This window comes from Dipodomys merriami, unplaced genomic scaffold (assembly GCF_024711535.1).
Source record: "Dipodomys merriami isolate MVZ:Mamm:240054 unplaced genomic scaffold, mDipMer1.0.p SCAF_2, whole genome shotgun sequence".
NCBI classification, from domain to species: domain Eukaryota; kingdom Metazoa; phylum Chordata; class Mammalia; order Rodentia; family Heteromyidae; genus Dipodomys; species Dipodomys merriami.
In genome coordinates, this window is record NW_027203381.1 from 84,025,712 (window position 1) to 84,042,996 (window position 17,285).

The 17,285-nt window shown below is 41.5% G+C and overlaps 1 protein-coding gene across 13 annotated transcripts in view; it reads right to left on the reverse strand.

The window, feature by feature from the left end:
- Nucleotides 1-12,394, reverse strand: part of Bbx (BBX high mobility group box domain containing) — a 224,649-nt gene extending 212,255 nt beyond the window's left edge. For 4 of the 13 annotated variants that reach the window (XM_070030307.1, XM_070030309.1, XM_070030311.1 and 1 more), the window contains exon 1: nucleotides 8,599-8,618. The gene's annotated coding sequence lies outside the window, so the exon portion shown is untranslated. Of the gene's footprint in view, nucleotides 1-8,598; nucleotides 8,670-10,381; nucleotides 10,476-12,255 lie in introns of those variants that run through there. The other 9 variants (XM_070030326.1, XM_070030317.1, XM_070030314.1 and 6 more) reach the window with 4 other exon arrangements.
- Nucleotides 12,395-17,285: the final 4,891 nt, after the last annotated feature.

Here is a 17,285-nt window from a genome sequence, read left to right on the forward strand (position 1 = left end):
TATCACAGGTACACAGTGCTGAATATGAGGCCCAGAAGAAAAAAAAAGAAGAGATAAAAGAGAGGGAGAGAGAGAGTGATCAGGAAAATGAAAAGAAAGAAAAAGGACAGGAAAGGAAAGAAGGAAAGAAGAAAAGAGAGAGGAAAGAAAGAAAATAAAACTTTGAGAAACTCAAAAGATAATCAAAGTTTAACAGCAGAGTGTAGACTCATTTTTTCTAGTTTTACATTCCTTTTGTAGTCAATGAGAACTCTATATTTGGGAAATTATGAGAGGTCCACTAACAGCTGAAAAGCAATGGGTTTGAAGATGGCAATATTATAATCCCTGTACTGATGAGGCTGAGAGCAAAAGGATCCTGAGTTTGAGGCCAGCCTGCAAGAACCTGCTCAAAAAAAAAACAAAAAACTAAGAAACTCAGCACCTTCTTTTAATACTAAAAGAATCAACATTGCTAATAAAATTCCCTCTGAACTACTCAATCTATATGAACTTCTTACACCAAGGAAAGTAATGAAAGCGGGTATCAATAAACAATTCTTTAGCATAACAGTTTCAGTCTATATGAAATGAATACTGGCTAGTCTTACCATAATAACAAACATAAAGACAAATGTTATTCTTATTCCAATTATCCAGTAAAAAGCTGGAAGTGGAGATGAGGCTTAAGTATTGAGCACCCACCTTGAATGAAGAAAAAACTTGAAATTCAACAGAAGGCAGGCCAAGTTCAACCCCAATTTCAGCATGCGTGCGAGCACAAACACACACAGGAGAAAAAAGGAAGGAAGAAAGGAGAAAAGGGAAGGATGCAAAGAGGGAGGGAGGGAGGGAGGGAGGGACAGTTTTCAATAGTACCTATGATGTCTCATCCTAGCTAGATCTAGGATGACACTTCATAATAAACAATAAATATTATATGTTCTATAGTAAAATATGTAAATATGTAAAATATTCTTTCTAAGTGGCCTTTAAAATTTCCTAAAACAGCTCTATGACAGTCTGGGTTAGGTCTTGATACCAAATAAATCTTGATAGCAAACTGTCTCGTTTAAAAAAAAAAAGACACAGGAGCCAGTGGCTCATGCCTATAATCCTAGCTACTCTAGGCTAAGATCTGAGGATCTATGAAACGCGTACTTCCAGTTATTCACAAAAAAAAAAAAAAGAAAGAAAGAAAGAAAGAAAAAGAAAAGCTGGAAGTGAAGCATTGGAAGAGCACTAGCCTTGAAAAAAAAGTTAAGGTACAGCACCCAGGTCCTGAGTTCAGCTCCTAGGACAAGTACAAAAGAACCTTTTGTTAAGAGGTAGTGTGTACTAATGTGTAACAGTACTGTTGAGAACCTTGACACCTGTTGGAGTTTTCACTTTCTTTGTTTCTGACAACACTTTTCATTTTCCCTAATGTTTGTTTTTTGCATTGAAATGTCAAGGATTTGGATGTTTCCCATTTATCCTCCCTTAATCTTCTCCTCATTTACTTAGGTACCTATTTTTTGCAATGTGATTTGTTAAGTACCATACATATAAATGCTTCTGAACTTCCATGACAGGAGATATAAACTGATTATAAGGAATACACCCAATAGAATAATTATAATTTTATGTATGTATTAGGAAATATTACAGATTTTCATTTTATGATTCTCACTTGCATTCATAGTCCTTCTTGATAGAAAAAGAAATGGTTTGTCACACCAAATATTATAAAACAATTACCATATACCCCCCCGCAAAAAAATAGGCATAGCCTATGGCAAGAAATCTAAGTTCTATGATAGACCTTTACATTGTATGTGCAGGGCCCTGGGTTCTACTATCCTCAACCCTAGCATGTCCAAAAAAAAAAGGAAAAGAAAAGAAAGAAAACTATCTATAACATAGGACTATCTCTCTTTCCATTTCAAAGTGATTAGCTGACAGCGCTGAGCATTTTCTCTCATGACTTTGCTACATACTAGGATGTCTTAGATTATTAGTTCTCAAATTTTCTTTCATCAAGACACATGTGATTGGTATTTATACATGGGGCAAGGATTCCTCTAGTTTGTAGACACAGATAAATTGTACTGTTTTCAGCTATGCTATGCCTATTGAAAGAGCTAGGAAAGCTATTTCCTAAAACCAAAAAAGCACTGTGGTATATTTCCTTTTCTTTCCTAAGTATCTGTCAAGCAACTAATGTCAAGTTCAAAATGCACCAGATACAGGGGTGGTAGTGACTCCTATAATCCTAGCTACTCGTGAGGCTGAGATCCAGAGATCACAGTACAAAGCCAGCCCCAAGCAGAAAAGTCCAAAAGATTCCATTTCCAAAAATAAGCAAAAAGCCAAGCTGGAAGTATGGCTCAAGTGAAGAGTACTAGCCAAGTGAGCAAAAGGAACACAAGTACTGCCCTATGTTCAAATCCTAGTACTAGAAAGAAATTTTAAAAAATAAAATAAAATGTGCCAAATGGTAGTGGCTCACATCTGGAATCCTAGCCACTCAGGAGGCTGAGATCTGAAGATAGTGAGTTCAAAGCCAGACAGGGAAAGAAAGTCCATGAGACCCTTATCTCCAATAAACTGCTCAGAAAAAAAGCCAGAAGTGGGACTGTGGCTCAAGTGGCAGAGCACTAGCCTTGAGTAAAATGAAGCCCAGGACACGCACCCAGGCCTGCATTCAAACAGCAAAGGACCAGCACACATACACACACACACATACACATATTCACACACACACACACATGCACGCACGCACACACGCACGCATGATGCACGCACTGCAACAGGGCCTTTTGATGCCAAAATTAAGACTCACTTGGAGTAAAGAAAAACTAATAGTAGTTTTGAGAAATGTTGAACATCAGGGTTAGAGTAAAGTGAGATCCACTTGCAAATAATATATGTTTGATGCTGACTACAGATTACTATATTGTGTAGTTCTCATATTATTACAGTGTATATACTGATAAATCTGTTTTACTCATACAATATTGGAAGTTTGAGAACCATGAAGTAACAACTAGTAAGCAACTGGGGCAGCAAACGTGGAACCCTGAGCATTTCGGCTGCAAAGCCTTTACTCTTTGCACTAAATGTGCTACGATGGGAATATCTACCAAGGATGATGGGAGGGGGCCCTGTCAGTCCTGCAATCGTGCTGACTGAATGTCACCACATTGTTGAAACTGGAACCGCCTAAGCAATGAACTCAAAGCATGACTTCTCTTCCATTTTTACTCATCCATCCCTATACCAGAGTTTCTCAAAATTAAGCAGAAGACTGCCCACCTACTTTAGAATCACCTGCTGTAAGAGCTAAAAGTTCCTGGACCACCCCCCACAAACAGGAAATCGGAATATTTGGTAATAGGGTCTGAAAACCTCTGGAGGCTGATATTTTTCAAACCCTGTAAGTCACAAAATCAATTTAGTAGATAATAGTTCTTATCTTTTGCTTAATAAAAAAATAGCTTACACAGATTTGGTTTACAAAGATAAATAGGAATAGAAAACATCAAAGAGACTGCACTTAGTTTTTGTTCTTTTTTTTTTTGTGGATGGGAATGTATTTCTTACCATATATATTTATCCAATATATTTGTCAAATATAGTTGGGAAGCCGATACGTTTTGGAAGTACAGCTGCTTTAAAAATATTTTTATTCTCATTTCTTTTTTTTAATAAGTTAACTGTCTTTTGTTATTAAAAAAAAACACACACACACAATCTTGCTGGGCGCCGGTGGCTCACGCCTGTATCCTAGCTACTCAGGAGGCTGAGATCTGAAGATCGAAGTTCAAAGCCAGCCTGGCAGGAAAGTCTCTGAGACTCTTATCTCCAATAAACCACTCAGAAAACCAGAAGTGGTGCTGTGGCTTAAGCGGTAGAGCACTAGCCTTGAGCTGAAGAGCTGAGGGACAGTGCCCAGCATTCAAGCCCTATGACCCACAAAAAAAAAAAAAAAAACCAGAATCTTGTACATCCCTTTTAGGACATAACTCCAGTTAAGAGCATAATCACCTTCAGACCATGTTTAACTTCTAATTTATTTAATGTTTTGCAACATTTTAAATTTCTCAAGAAGTTCATAAAATCTATCTCATCATAAGAATTCATTTCTACAACCTTCTTACTATGTAAAGTTATTTAACAACCTAGATCCTCAAATTGATTCACATAATATTGCTTTGTTTTCTTGTAGATATATAATGCTTCATGGTATTTAATAGTTTGTCTTTCATTTCCTCATTCTCAGTCTTCTATGTATACTTTTAGATTGATAGATTAATTGATTGATTGATTGATGCCAATCCTGGGGCTTTAATTCAGTGCCTAGGTGTTATCCTTTTTACTCACGGTGAGTGCTCTACCACTTGAGTCACAGCTCCACTGCTGAGTTTTTTGGTGCTTAATTAGAGACAAGAGCCCCAAACTTGCCTGCCCTGGCTGCCATCAAACCCTGATCCTCAGATCTCAGCTTCCTGAGTAGCTAGGATTACAGGTGTGAACCACCAGCGGCAGATGACAGAATTTTTTTAACTGGAATGCCTTCTTTAGCATACCCTTGTATACTTGGCAATTCCTATTGTATCTTTTTCTTTGAAAGAAAATAAATGAAAACAATACTCATTAATACATGCGACATTTCTCAGTATAATCTCTACATTTTTAAATGATGTAACAGTAAACTGATATTTTAGGGACCTGTAATTGCCTTATAAAGGATAATATGATCTCCTATGAATGCTGAGTGAAAGTATACTCAAAGTTTCCTCATGTATGACTTAAAATACAGAAATATCTACAGTTTGACACATTATGTGATGACTGCCCTTAAGGTAGCCAAAACCTACTGATAGAATTACAGCCACAGAATCTTCAAGCTGGAAGAACCTCTGGCCAGTCTTAGTCCTTAGTACCTTCTGAGTACTGTTTCTCAAAGTATAGCCTGAGGACCATATACACCTGATTTATCCAAGATACATGATTGAACCAAAGTAGTGAAATTATAATGTTTTTATTAAAGTTGTATTGTTTTCATTTCATAGTGAGAATATAAAGAATCTGAGTAAAAATATAGGAGAGGAGGTATCACTCAGAACTTCTTGAAAAGTGCACTAGATGGTCAAATCAAAAAAGCAAAAACCATGAGGTAGACTTCTGGAAGTTCAAGAAAAGAAATTTTTCCTTAATTGCCAGCTAAAGTTTAAATTATAATTTACAAATTTTCACTTATGGTGAGAAAAATACATCAAAATTAATTCACCTGTTAATTTGAATATCACAACTGTAAATATTTTTAACATTTCTGTAAGATCCTAATAATAATCTAGGGGTTTCCTTTAAATTGACCAAAACAAGTACAGTTGTAATGACACTATTTTCAAAAAGTTTTTTTTTAAATAGAGTTGATCTGTGAAACATTTACTTTCCTAAGATTTCTAATATAAAGTAACTAATATGTATGGTAAGATTAAACTATAATATAGCTCTTGGGTCTGGGAAGGTGGCTCAGGCATGCCTTGCATGCCTGAGGCCCTGGGTTTGATTCCTCAGCACCACATAAGCAGAAAAAGCCGGAAGTGGCACTGAGGCTCAAGTGTTAGAGTGCTTGCCTTGAGCTGAAGAGCTGACAGTGCCCAGGCCCAGAGTTCAGGCCCCACGACCAACAAAATACATACATACATACATACAAAACACACACATATAGATAGATATGGATATATATATATATATATATATATAGCTCTTGCTTTTACCTACATATTTTATGTACTCTAGTTAATGACTAATAATTAGAAATGCCTTTCAATTCTATTGAAAAATATAGCTTTTTATTATTATAGCTCTGAATTACACATTATTTTCAGACTTGTTATTATCTCTCTATTAAAAGCAGTTATCTCGCAAACTATTATAGTCTCACAAAATATGACATTCCTTTAAAAATTTGTATATGAAGATAAATGAACTTTTTTTAGACTAAAATTTCTAAGTCTTTTTAGATTATCCAAGTCTCTGGTAAGAGTATCCCTAAAACTACTCTAGTATGACCAAAGATGTAACACTACAAAGCAAACAGGCCACCTTTATAATAGCATTAAATATGAAATGCAAACTAAGGCTTCAGTTTCAGAACTCAATAGATATGTAGAATAAGGAAATGGGAAGTTTGAAAACATTTGATAATGGAGAAGCAAGAACTTCATTAAATTCTTATTTTGAGAAGTAAGCCTCACACCTAATAAATACATTTAAGATGCAAATAACTGCTAATTCATTAACAAGGTGACTTTTTTCAGATTTTAGCAAGCATTTATTTTAGTATAACGAGATTCAGGTAGAGAGACATGGAGAAGGGAGAAAAACATTTTCTAGTCACAATTCAAGAAATGGGAATTAAAGACTCCACAAGAGGTTTTTTAAATATGTCCATTCCATAAAAAAGTACTGGTGGCTCCTATTTTGTAATCCCTATCTCCTCAGGAGGCTAAGACCTGAAGGACCATAATTTGAAGCCAGCCCAGGCAGAAAATTCCTCAAGAATTCCAAATAACAAGCACAAAAAAAAGGGAACTGGAGGCATGGCTCAAGTGGTAGAGTGCCAAGAGCACAAGGCCTTGAGTTCAACCCTAGTACTAGGACAAAAAAAGCAAATGAACAACAACAAAAAAAATCATCATTCCAAGTTTTCTACTATCAAAACCACTTCCTGACTTCAAAGAGAAAGACTGTGGCTGAAAATACTGTTTTAATGAAGCAGTCATTTAAAATCTTGAAATGCAGGAGTTCTTCAGAATGCTTTTATTCTAATACCAATGCTTATACTAATTTCTGAATTGGGCATATATTTATCCATAGAAAAAGTAACATTAAAAGTTCACTGACAAAGTAATGAACTTCAATGTATAAATGTATGTTTTAGAATATTACTTCTGTTGCAAAAACAAAAACTTCCTCCTAAATAAGTTTAAAAAGTAAATGAAGCCGGGCGCTGGTGGCTCACGCCTGTAATCCTAGCTACTCAGGAGGCTGAGATCTGAGGATCGCGGTTCAAAGCCAACCCGGGCAGGAAAGACCGCGAGACTCCTATCTCCAATAAACCACCAGAAAACCGGAAGTGGCGCTGTAGCTCAAGTGGTAGAGCGCTCACCTTGAGCTGAAGAGCTGAGGGACAGCACCCAGGCCCAGAGTTCAAGCCCCACGACCGACCAAAAAAAAAAGTAAATGACACTGAAATCCACATACTTTGGTGTACACTAAATTCATCTTACAAGAACAATCTCATTGTGACTATTCCAATTGGCCTGTTATATATGTGACATATGAGATTTCCAATAAAAAGAACTACCTTGCTAGTGCCAGTGGCTATATAATCCTAGATACTCAGAAGGCTAAGATCTGAGGATCACCTTATATAGCCAGCCCAAGCATGAGACTCTTTTCTCCAATTAACGACCAAAACCGAAAAATAGAGCTGTCTCAAGTGATAGAGCACTAGCCTTGAGCAAAAAGTCAGGGACAGTGTCCAAGCTATGAGTTCAAGCCCCAGGCCTGGTACAAAATAATGAAAAAAAAACCACTATGTAGAGTAATATTCAAATTCTGTAAGTGTGTTGGATGCAGAGATTACCTACAGTCTTTATTGCCAAAGTATATTTTGTAACTGGGTGGAGACTACTACCAAGACCTGATCTTCAAACTCAATATATTTTATTAATATACCCAATATCCCACCTAGCAAAACAAATATAATATTTGAATTTTGTTATGGAAACTATTCATCTTCATGCATAAAACATAATCTCCAAATTAATATTGGTAAAATAAAAAAAGTACTACAGCTGCTTTTAACAATATCTAAGGTGTTCCCTCAGAATGGGGGGAGCAAACTTGCCAGTTAGTTTTCTGCTCATTCTGTGGTTTCAAATGCTCTATAAATCCTCCTTTCACTACATCTCACAAACTTTTCAGACACTATCCCTCATATATTTCACAGATTTTTCTATTCAGAAGGTATATATCTGAAAAAAAATTTTTTTCAATCTCAAAGTCACTTTATTTTTTATAGAGATTATAGAAATTACTAAAATTCTTTTACTTTCTCCAACTATGTAAACTTTGAAAGAAATTATAGTCAGTTTTTAATTAAGTTTACACTTAAATTTACTGCACTATCCAGTCCCACCTTTCCCAACTTAAAACTGTTACTAGCCACAGGTTATTCAAGATGAGAGATGTGAAAAAGCAAGAGGCTTTCTGCACATCATAAACTGCAAGCTTCCTATGGTACTAATATATTTATTAAGCCTTCAACTCAGTGTAAAATTTCATTATCAATTCAAATGCCTATCAGAAAACTGGTTTTCAAAGGACACTTCTAGATAAACAAGAAGTGAATATTTAAACTATCTTAATAATAATAGCCTGGAAATGAGGTCTAAAAAATAAAGAATCATAAACTGACTCCTACTATGAGAAACTCAGTTAGGTAGGCTTTCTGGGGGTATGGTAACTTCAATAAAGCCTCTTCTTGGGTGAACAATAAGGGCTGTTATGTTATCACTAATCGCCCTCCAGCTTCCCAGTATGAACAGTTTGCATACTTACCCAGGAAGATAAATGGGAAGTACACGGGAATAAGATGAACAGCAGCAAAGCCTTTGTCGTATGACAGTACCCTATAAAGTACAAATAAAGGGTGTATCATCAGTAAGGCTTTTCAGTAATAGGATCCCACATCCTATAGTACCTATGAAGGAAAGACACCAAAAGCCAGCCCTCCAGTTCCCCACTAACTCCTTACCTTTCTCCACCCTGCGCCAAGCAAGAGCTGTAGGGACAAGAAAGGGAAAGCAGCTCCCCATATTCTAAGGACAGAGGACAGGAGGACAGCTGGGCTGGCTTTCCAGGGTAGGGTCTTTCCACAACCCTCACTTCCTACCACCCCCCTCCCCTCGGTACAAAGCAGAAAGTTGATCCGTTCTGCAAAGGCAAACCCACACTGGGATCATTCATCAACTTGCACAAGTGATCACCGCCCCCAGGATAAATACACCAGTAAACCAAATCACAGAGATCGATAGGCAGGCAGTCCGAGAGCCTCCGCACCGTGCCCGGGAGCCAGCGGGAGGTGCCACCGCGGAGGCAGCCGGTCCAGGTATCGCGGTCCTCCAGCCTGGCAGACCCGGGCAGCCACAGCCACCTCCCAAAAATAAATAAATAAAGCCCGCCCCGGGTCCCAATCCCGAGATTGGAGATCGGAACAGACTGGAAAACACGTTCGCCAGAGCCCAAGGTGGAGAGCGCAGGGCCGGCGGGACTGTGGAGGTCGGGGTGGGGGGAGCTGGGAGGCGCGGAGGGAGGCCGGGAGGGAGCGGAGGATCCCACCCAGGCTTTGTTGCTGGTCACCATCAAGTTTGCATCTTAGTACAAAATGTCGATCTTAAAGGCTGACAAGACAGAAGCAAAAGGCAGAGGGAGAAAAGAGAAAGGCAAAAGAGTCCATCTTGCTTTGGGGAAGAGGGGGAAGGAAAAATAATAATGATGATGAAGTGCAAAGCCCACCCACTGGGAGGAACAGGGGGAGAAAAGTCTTCCCAACACCTTTCCACCACGGAGGAGCAACGAGTGGGGTGTCCCTGTGCCCATGCCCGCTCGAACTGGTGGCGGTCTGGGCAGAAAACGCCTCCCTCCCCTCCTCTTCTTCCTCCTTCCCCTCCTCCCTTCTCCCGTCCCTCCTCCTCCCGTGCCTCCTCCTCCTCCTCCTCCACCTCCTCTTCTCCGTCCTCCTCCTCCTCCCCGCGGGGCCCCAGCGAAGATCCCGCCGCCACTGCCTCCGCTGCCCCCCCCTTCTCCCGGGAGCCACCACCACCGCCGCCGCCGCCCGGCCCCGAGCTACCATTCCCAGCTTGGACCACGCGGCGTGGCGCGCGTGGGGCCGGGCTCTGGGTGGCCGCGCGGGGTCGTTCGCGCCAGGGACCCTCCGCGCCCCCTGGCCGCCGACTGGCTACAAAAGTCTAGGGAGGAGAGGAGGTGGTGGTGGCGGCGGCGGCGGGCAGGGGGGAGGGGGAGGGAGGATGCGCGTGGGAGGGGGACCCACGCCGCGAGTGGGTCACCCCGAGGGATGGCGGAGAGGCTCCCCTCCGTCCCCGCGCGGGGAAAGCAGCCCGGTCCCCGTCAGCCAGCCCCCCGAGAACGCCAGTCCGCGGCCGGGAGACGAGAACTGGACGTGTCATTAGCAGGACAGGCAATGGTTTCAAAGCCCCAGGCCAATGACCATTAACCGAGGCAGAGCTCGCTCGGTCCCCATCCCCCACCACCTCCACCCACCTCCCCCCGGCGGCCCCCCCCACCTCCACCCCACCTCGAGAAACTTTTCAACAAGATCTACCTGGACGAATGTGTCCTCAGACAGTGGAAATATTGCCTGGACCCTACACACAGGGAAGGAAGGGGAATGCACGCTTTATTTTCCTTTCCACAGAAAGGAAAGCAAAAAATAGCTTCTCTCTCTCTCTCTCTCTCTCTCTCTCTCTCTCTCTCTCTCTCTCTCTCTCTCTCTCTCTCTCTCTCTCTCTCTCTCTCTCTCTCTCTCTCTCTCGCTCCCCCCCCTCCTCTGTCGTACATGTTGTGTCTTAGCTTTTTGCATCGTTTCGTTTTACCTTCCTCATTTAGCAGAAATGATCGCGGGTATTATTTCACACAGAAACGTGTTCCAGATTCTAGGATTCGAGGTTCTGGTCAATTACAAGACTCGGGTACGGTCTCAGTTACGTGAAGTTTCAATACAATACCCCCCGAAATAAATAATTTTTTACCAAAAAAAAAAAAAAAAAAGAAATCATACACAGCGGAGGGTGAGCGAGCGAGACGAGGTGGAGCAGGGAAGGAGACCTCGGGTCTGATTTCTGTAATTTACTAGCGACCCGGATCGCAAGCAAATAACAGTGTAACACGAGTGTGGCTCCCGAGGACGGGGGAGCTCTTTCCAGAGGCGTCGACCCCATCCGCGGATAAAGGAGCTGCAAGTTTTCTGTCATCGCGACCAGGCGATGCCATAACTTACCTTCAGAATCGAGACTTTAAAACAGCCAAGGCCTTCCTCCTCCCCCCACCCCCACCCCCAGCCTCGCTCTCCCCACCTTAAACTTATTGACACAACATAATCCCACATTCAAGCAAAATCCTGACACAGCCTCCCTCCTCCTCTTCCCCCTCCCCTCTCTCCTCCCTCCCTCCCCCTCTCTCGCTCTCCCTCTTCCCCTCCCCTCTCCCCCCCTCCCTCTCCTCTTCCCTTCTCCCTTCTCCTTCTCTCCCCCCCCTCATCTCCCCCCAAGTCCTCCCTCCAGGCTACCCTGGCACTAAAACCACACTTTCTCTACTCGCCGCGCGTTGAGTGAGGGGTGGGGGGTGGGGGTGAGAGGGCGCCGATCCTCGGGGCCCGGAACACCCCAACCCCAACTCTCCAGACGAACGAGCCACCGGGGCTACTGTTCCCGGTCACCAACGCACACGAAAACGCTCCGTGAATCCACGGAGGGCTGGGCTCCCGCACCTTCCTCCCCGGCCCCCGGCTGCCCAGGCCCCACCTCCCCCGGGCAGCCCGAGCCCAGGCTGGGGCTCACCACGTACTTTCACCGAGATGGAAGTTTGGGGCTCCCCGGGCGGCCACGAGCCCGCCCGCTCGCCCGTCCGCGGGTGTGAGGGCTCGGGGGTTGTTTTGTTGTGTGTGTATGTGTGTGAGTGTGAGTGTGTGTGTGTGTTTTCCTCTCTCTTCCCTCCCCCCCCCTCCGGGCGGCTCAGCCCCGCGCCCCGGCTCCGTGCCCCCCTCGGGCGGCGCAGCCCCGTGCGCCCGCCGCGAGGTGCTGGTTGCAAACGCAGCCTGGCACCGGCTGGCCTAGTACTCCCCAGCCCGGCCCCCAGCCTCCCGCCCGCCGGGCACTGCCTGCGCGCCCCCCGCCGCCCCCGGGCCCGCCGGCGCGGCCGCCGCCACCCTCGCCCTCGGCCCACCTCGCCCGACCCAAAGTTTTGGCGGAGGGGGGAAAGTGCCCCCCGGGAGGCGGCGGGCCGGCGGCGGCTCCGGACGCGCGGGGTTCCCTCGCCTTCCTCAAGTCCACCCTACCGGCTGCTGCTGCTGCCGCCGCCGCCGCCGCTGCTCCCGCCGCCGAGTCCTTGGGGCTGCAGCCCCGCGGCTCGCAAGTGAGGAGGAAAACAGAAAGTGCGGAGAGAGCGCCCGCGGAGGGCGCGGGGCCGGGGGGCGCCTACCTCGCGGGCTCGCCGGGCGCGAGGGCGTGTGTGCAGCTCGCCCTCCGCGGCCAGCCGGGGCTCCTCTATGGGAAAGTGCAGAGGAGCTCGCGGAGCCGCTCTGCCTCCGCTCCACTGTACGCTGCTCCACATACAGTACATGCAACCCGGAGAGACTGAAAACACTCATTTTATATAAGGCAGCCTGCCATTGGCCCGCGCCTTGACGGACAGGCCGCGCGGCCAAACAGGAGGCCCGTTACACCCAAACACACGCACACATACACACATTTTACTGAGACACACAAAGATCATCACATTTTTCTATTTTCTAATGTTCGGGACCTGTAGACAGTAGGAGAGGACAGGTAGCGAGGCCCAGCGGAGTGAGGGGGCAGGGGGGAAAACCCTGTCTGTGCCAAGTTGCCGGGCTTCAAAGTGGTGTCCTTTTGACTTGGGAGGGTTATGGTAATAAACTACAACTCCACTGGATATGGAAGTGAGGGGGATTTTTCTGATCGCGGCTGTGTGGTGCCCCATGAAAGAGGCGTGCATTGTATTATGATTTTACAGCCTCGTCTGGCTAACAAGTGGCCAAGAAAGGCTTTTATCAGCCTGAATTTCTTTTGTCAATGGGCCAGCTATCACATAGGCCAAAAGAGTGCAAGATAAGTTTATTAGGGCTATAATCTGCTGGGGTTGACAGTGCCTCACTCCTAGGTAAAATCAGGGGGAAAGAAAATCAATGCAATGAACAGAAACAACGATAAACATTTTACAAAAAATAGCCAGTCTACTTTCAGCTGGTGAGAGGAGTTCAATCACCTGTGCTGCAAACGTGCTATAAAGTAGAAAAAGTGTGGAAGATTGGCAGTTGACCCTTTGCCTTAAAAATAGGCCTTTTCGTTGAATATATACAAGATTAATATTTTATCATGTATTTACATGTATGTGGGGTGGGGGCTGTGCACATTCATATGGTTTTTATTTTACATATTTTCCATCATATGTGAACACTATCTATGGTGTGACTTTGGAGATAGTGAACATGACAGATAATCTTAGTGATTTTTTTTTCTCTATGCATCTTCGGGAGGTTATATTTGACAGTCTTATATAAGCAAGTCAACAGGTTGTTGGGGGAAAAGCCAAAACTAGAAATTAAGAGGAATAAATTTTAGACTCAACTCTTAATTTAACTAGTTGAGTAATCTTCAGCGATATTTAGTCACTAATTCTCACAGTTGATTTTAGTTTGTATTTTAAGATTAAAATAAGCAGCTTTTCCCAGATTGCCTTCATTAAATGTTTATTCAGCATCTACTATGTGCCAGGCATATTATCCTAGGACCCAGATGTTTTTGTAAGGTTCCATCTGACTAAGAGTCTGTGAATTATTCTTAAACACAAATATTTTGAAGACAAGGTAAACAATATGATTTTAAAGCCTAGATGCATAGCTTTAAAGTTAAAGGAAACCTGAATGAGAACATACTTCAAGTCCCCTTTTATTTCTGTGATGCATCTTAAGTTTTTTTCTCACATCTGTAAAGATGACATTTATCAAATGAGTGTACAAGAGTGGGGAAGGAAAAAACATAACTTTATAATGTTTAGAAAACAGTGATATTTACAAATATACTTATTTTTAAATGAAAATCATTTTCAGGGAAAGGATATAAAAATCCAGTATTTTCAGATAATATTATTAGAGGTTATAGTAATGACCTCTGCATTTAGTTGACAGAAGGGAAGTGTTCTTTATCCACGTTACACTGCTCTGAGGTCAGTATTAATAAGTATTAATAATAAGTATTAAAAATAAGTATTATTTTTCCTATTCATAAGACAAATGAAGACAGGACAAATTAGATAGGATGTTTGATATTGTACAGAATACCAGTTTAAAAAAAAAAAAAAGGTACTTAAACCCAGAACTTTCAATACTCAGCAAAGGATTTGAGTAGCTTAACAAACCTTTCTTCAAAATGACAAGCTTTAGGAACTAGATGCAGTTGGAGGCAAAACTTCCAACTCACTATGGTCTTTTTTTGGAAAAAAAGATTCACCAAGAATTACTATATTTAACTGCTAGGTGTAGTATTAGCAATTATTTGCTAGTATGTATTTGTATATCTTGAAAAACATAAAAGACTAGCTTACTCCTCACTTTTACCCCCAAACTCCATCATAGGAAAACATACTTTATTTTTATCATCACAAAAACATTTTTGGCAAATTACTCTTTACTTTGAACAATTATTTAAAGCCAGAGTCCTCAAATCTTTAGGTCACACATTATTAGTAAAATGAACAGGAAGCCTTTGCATATGCACATTCATGTATACATTAAAATGTCACTACTTGAATGTTATTTATTGTTATAAAGAATATAGTCAGCAGAACAAAATTAAATAGAGTTTTAATATCTTTCAAAGTGTATTTGAATGTAGAATCTTTGATATAAACTTAGCACACATTCCAGGTTTTACGTTCTAGTTTGGAGACTTCTAACAGTGCAAGATGCTAACTGATCAGGATGAATGAGCAAAAGTGTAAATAATTCCTTACAAGCCAAGCCTTTAGAATTAGAAAAAAAAATTTTTTTTTGGAAACACACATTGCCTATACATTTATATTGAGTATTTTGTTGTATTACAGGCCTACTCTATGTTCTATGTGCTAGGCCCTTATACATTCCAGATGCTAGAAAAGGAAAATTGTCTGTTGCTGGGAAAAGCAATAGCGTTCCAGTCTCCAGCATTATAAATTTAGACTTCAAGACGAAGTAAGAAAAGAACTTCCTTACTAACTTCCATGTAATATTTTTTTTAATTTTTGGAAATACTTTATAGGTTTTTAACATTTTACTTCAGAGTAACTATTCAGAAGCAAAGCACTAGTCTGTAATCCTAGCTACTAAGGAGCTGAGATCTGAGGATCACAGTTTGAAACCAGGCAATAAAGCTCATGAGACTCTTATCTCTATCCCCCCCAAAAGTTGAATGGAGCAATGGCTCAAGTGGTAGAGTACTCAAGTAGTAAGCAAAATGCTCAGGGACAGTGCCCAGGCCATGAGTTCAAGCCCTGGACTAGTACAAAAAAAAAAAAGGAAGACTAGAAAAAAAAAGACTAGTATTAATCATAGCTTTCACAAAATTTATTTTTTATAATGTTGAGATTTAAAATATAAACAGCTATTTGTTTACCTAGGTTAAATATTTTAAAAGTCAACACATTTTTTTCTTGCTCTCAAATTGGATCTCATTGTTCAGCATTTTCTTCCTTGTGACCCTGATTCTCTATTCTCTTTGTATACCCCTGTTATAAGCCACATAAAATAATTTAGAAAAGCCATGTACGGTGGTGCATTCCCATAATCCCAGCACTTGAGAGGCTGAGACAGAATAGGGAGTACAAGGCCAAGATCGGTTATGTAGCAAGTTCAAGTTCAAGGCCAGGCTGGGCTACAATAGCAAGTTCAAGGTCAGCATGAACCGGTATAGTGAAACCTTATCTAAAAACATTTTACAAAAGCAAGCTTTAAAATGTCTGTATACAAGTATGTATATTGTTTAATTATATTTATAAATAATTCTATTTTCTTATTTTCATTTTATGTTATATAGTCCTACTTCAAATCTTAATTTTACCATCGCCCAACTGTATAATCTTGGGAAAAAAAATCTGTTTTTTTTCATTGTAAAGGTATACAAAAAGGTTAGTAAATAAGTTATGTAAGGTAATGAGTACATGTATTTTTGAACAGTTAACACTGTTCTTCTTCTCCTGCCTTCCCTCCCCTCACACTCCCTTGGAAAAATTTTATAATCACTCTATACTCAATTTCCTTCCTTATAAAATGGGGAAAATAAGAATAATCAAAGTTAAATGACATATATAAAATATCTAAGCCTGGAATATACTAAACATTCAATCACTGTTGCTTTTAGTCTCACACATACAAATCAATGACAGCTGTGTGGTAGAAAGTTTTGTCAGACAACTATCATATCAAGGGTTCATGGAACCATATTGCAGTTGGCTTGCCCATTGTTGGTAGTCACTTTTCCATACATTTTACCAACTCCAGCATCTTTTCACATAAAAAAGATGTAGCCTCATCCCAGGGCAGAACAAGCATTTTATTGGATGGGCATTATTGAACATCTAAAAAGGCAAACTTATAATAACTCTTTAAACCAAAAAAATAAGCCTTGTTTTACGAATGGTAATTCTAGATAGTTGTAATGCCTTGCATAACCATTTGTGCCTTTGTACTTAACCATTCTGAACATCACCATATGTGTGTATACATATATAATATATACATAAATTTATATATACATGAATAGACACATATATAATATGAAAAAATCATACTTAGAGCCAATGCAAAGGGACTAATAATTATAACTCAGAAAAGTGGACCATATCTCAGCAGAGATTCATAATATTGAAGAGAACCAGCTTCTATTGGGTCCCAGCAGAATTGAATAGAAAAAGAATTCTATGATGCTAGGGTGATGCTTGGACAGAATTTTGGAATTCTCACTCCATACCTGAGCCATGCCTCCAGTCCCTTTTTACACTGTCTTGTTCTTTATGCCAAGCAGGACCATGTTGCAGTTCTCCTATGTACACGTTCCTGTATCACTGGAGATGATAGACAGGTCCATTGTACCCAGTCACTGTGTTTCCCTAATAGCAGGGCTAACAGGCCTGCCACTACACCCAGTCATTGGTTAAAATGGAGTGTGGGGGAAAATTTTGCCTGGGGTCGCCTTGAACCATGCTCACCTGCTGCATCTCCCAAGCAGTTAGGATTACAAGCTTAAACCACCATGATCAGCTTATTTTATCTTCTAGCAAGGACTACATTGTTAATGTATACTGTCCCCAACATGTAACACTGAATCGACAAAGACTAAAATTAGTAAGCCAAAACAACTCAAAAGGTCCAAAAACTCTAACAAAGCTCAGAGAGAATTCCAAGGACAAAAGAAGTATCAGAGAATGTTGGAGGTTCCAGATAAATGGTAAACAGAATT